The sequence below is a fragment of the Rutilus rutilus genome (assembly GCF_951802725.1).
Source record: "Rutilus rutilus genome assembly, chromosome: 20".
Classification (NCBI taxonomy): domain Eukaryota; kingdom Metazoa; phylum Chordata; class Actinopteri; order Cypriniformes; family Leuciscidae; genus Rutilus; species Rutilus rutilus.
In genome coordinates, this window is record NC_140225.1 from 27,089,080 (window position 1) to 27,092,750 (window position 3,671).

A 3,671-nucleotide genomic window follows, 5' to 3' on the forward strand; every position below is an offset into this window, starting at 1 on the left:
CGGAAATGCGTTATTATTATTTCTCGTACGGAAGCCCTTTCAGAAGCGGAAATGCGTTATTATTATTTCTCGTTTTTTCCATGTTTTTTTTTTTTCTTGATTTTTACTATTATGTCGATATCGCGACAACATGTATGTCAAAATAAAATATGTGTATAAAATACAGGCTACAGTACCTATTTTCTTAAAAATAAATTTTTTAAAAAGTGTTACATTAAACTACTGAGAGATCTTTAATATGGAATTCTTTCATAAACCAAATTTCCCATTCTTATGTTATAAGATACAGATCTTGTATATAATAGCCTGTGAGTGTGTATTATATTTTATCATCTCTCCTACCTGCATGCAATTTTTCTCTAAATGTAAACCATAAAAGCTAAAAGTATAAAAAATTACTTTATTACTCAACTATTTATAATTACATTAGTTTTATTTTCATTTTGTGTGTGTGTTAACAACACAAATCAAGTTGTAACGGTGAATAACAAGGAAAATTAATAGCAATTTCCAATAAAGTTACCAAATCCTACTGTAAAGCAATAATTGTATTGGTCTTTCTCACCTGTATTTTTCAAAATATGATATTTATATGTAATGACTGATATTTAAGTGATATTTGTAGCTTACATTAAATGATATATAATGTAAAACGTATTGACCTTTAAATTAAGGTAAAATGTGTTAACTTAGAATAATGACTCTGAAAACTTAAAACATTAGCATCACTTTATTGACCGTATAGATACTGTAACCAATATGATGAAAAACTATATTGATAAATGCAGTATTCTCTACTTAATGTAATAGTAAAAAAGAGAGAATCCAATAAAATAAAATAAGCAAGCAATAAATGTGGCAAGTTCAAACATGAGGAACACATTGCATGAAACATTAGATGCTTCCTCCAGCCTCATAGAAACAGTCGTCTCCGAAGTATCCTTGGAAGTCATCAGAGCCAAAGAACCCCTGCATCACACCTCTTTGCCCTCTTCCTCTGTAGCCTTCACCACAGTCTTTGTATGTAGTCTCACAATGGAGACATCTGGATAGGCTGTATGGAACCCTGTACAGGTTTCTGAAATTTTCCAGTTCACGACACCTGAAAAAAAAAAGAAAAAAGTTGTCATCATCATTGTCTTAATATTCAACCATACATAACTGAGAAAAAACAGAGAGAGAGCTGTGATTAACTAAACAGTGACACTAATAAAACTTACTGTCCAACCACCGAAAGTGAGCCTCTCGGAGGAAACTATCCATGCTCACAATGCTGTTGAAGCACCTGCAGGTGAGGGCAAGGGAGCCAATTGCAACATCACCATCTTGAAGTAACAACAAATACATGCCTCCTGTATGTTCAGGGGTTGGTCAACGGTTGCCACTATGAAGGGACAAATGAAGAACATCAGTAAATGACAGTCAACATTTACTATAAATAATAGAGCACCTCAAACAAAATAAATCATACCAGTTTTGTGTGGCTTGTCAATCCGCCTTCTCTTTCTTTGTTGGATTTCCATGACCGATCTTGATAAATTTATGACATAAAAACACATTAATACAGTATATCAAGTTTTATTGCATGAAGATATGAAAACTAAAAGTCACACTAACTGTAAAGGCATTTTGTAATCCTTGTCATTATTTTTTAGAAAATGACTAATAACAATAAAAAAGAAAGAAAGAAAGAAAGAAAGAAAGAAAGAAAGAAAGAAAGAAAGACCTTGGTGGGAATTTCTCCAGCAAAAGGACAGACCACCATCTTCTTATGGTATGTCTGACTATAGTTGGAAAAAACACAATTTTATCAAAACAATTCTTAAACTTACAGAATGTTTTTTAATGAGCTTGGAAAACCCACCTGTGAAAAGTCATATGTTCCCCCCAAGATGACATAGAGAGCATACTGCAACATGAATTATGTATTAATAACTACACATGGGTTTAATTCTGACATGGCACCTGCAGAACCAATAGCCATTGATCCTACCATTAGAATGAAGACTCCACCGCTGCAAGACAGTGCTGTGGTTGAGGCTCTTGTCCTCTCCGCTGAATTGTGATGTGCTGAATAGACAACAAATTCATCCATTTTAATAAAAAAAAAAAAGTTTCCTCCTCTGTACATAATCATTTTACATTTTAACATCCATCCATTATGTTAGTCTATAGGTTTGACTACACATGTGAGGTATTAATGCCTGCACTGATATAATGAAGAGTGTTGAACATTGACTAGTGAGCTGATCTCACTGCTAAAAAAGGTCAAATCATGTTTCTATTTAAATCTAGTGGTCTGCAGAGGTTTTTGTTAGGGTTATGTTTAGGGGTGCATAATGGGTTATAAGATATATAAATAACAGAAAAATGATAAATATTACATTAAAATTGATATTACAAATACTAAATTTAACAAGCAATGCTTTTTCAGCTTTTCTGTGGAGCTTTTCTTGTTTTCTTACAGCGCACCTCACACTCAAACACCATTTCATATATGAAGGGAGTGTGTTCTGGACTGAATGAAAACGTTATTTATCCAAAATTATTATAGTTTTTAATAATTTTTTAATTAGATAAAATTTTCAGTTAGATAAATGTGCACAACACTTTCCTTAAAATGTATTTATAGTTATTTTTTTTACATATTAGTACCTATACCCCCCGGTTTCACAAACAATTTTAAAGCCTAGACTAAAATGTAAGTCTGAGCTGTTCCAACTGAAATAAACTTGCACTGACTGATCTTAAAATATATCAGTGCCTTTGTTTTGTCTCTTTTTTTTCTAAGCATGTTTATGAAAATTATTTAAATGTCCTAATTGAACTATGGACTAATTCTGGTTTAGGCTAAACCCTGTGTGTGAAACCGGGCCATAATGTCCTGGGGACATAAATGGCACCTATTCGGTGGAATAGTCCATTAACATTTGTTTACAACTATTGTTTTCTAGTCTGACAAGCTAACTATTTTTTTTTATATATTAGAATACGCCGACAGGAAAAAATTAAGCAAACTACCACTATCAACACTAAAGTAACAAACTTATGCACCACTGGCTATTTCATGTTAGAAAATTTTAAAAGACATGAAAAAAAAAAAAAAAACCCACGCATAGCGGCACAAACAGCCTTCTTCAGACCCTGAAGAAGGCTGTTTGTGCCGCTACGCGTGGGTTGTTTTTTTTTTTTTTTTTTTTTTCATGTCTTTTAAAATTTTCTAACATGAAATAGCCAGTTAAATAAAGGCTTTTTATTAATTTCTAAAAGAAGAGTGCCTTGGATTTTCTTCTATTATTAATAACAATTAATATAGATGTGGCGGGGCGGTGTAATTTGAGACACAAGCCCAAGTTGTTTACTAATAAGAAAGTCAGACTACGCCACCCTAGGAGTTAACCCCAAGGAAAATACTCAAACATTGAGCAAAGCACACATGTTCGTTTAGCCTGGTAATACCAAACTCTTCTACTTCGCTTTGCTTCATAGACAGAGTCTGGAAGGGCGTAATTGAAAAATGTTTTCTCCACGCACACGCACACCCGTGCAGTCTAATCACACTATCAAGCACTCAAAGTGTACACCGCACACGAGAACCACCACCACAAGGAGGAAGAGCAATCCAACCGTGGGACCCCAGCTCCTGCAATAAACAAAAAGAATAAGATACT

At 33.5% G+C, this 3,671-nt stretch overlaps 1 long non-coding RNA gene across 4 annotated transcripts; it reads right to left on the minus strand.

The window, feature by feature from the left end:
- Positions 1–638: 638 nt before the first annotated feature.
- LOC311280014 lies at positions 639–2,277 on the minus strand. Of its 4 annotated transcripts, XR_014625609.1 has the most exons (5): positions 1,994–2,277; positions 1,865–1,909; positions 1,472–1,784; positions 1,221–1,384; positions 639–1,102 (listed from the first exon to the last, which is right to left on the minus strand). It is a non-coding gene; the product is annotated as an uncharacterized lncRNA (long non-coding RNA). The 4 variants fall into 4 exon arrangements; XR_014625610.1 differs by having other exon boundaries at positions 1,472–1,909; XR_014625611.1 differs by having other exon boundaries at positions 1,472–1,530; positions 1,727–2,277.
- Between the last annotated feature and the right edge of the window lie 1,394 nt (positions 2,278–3,671).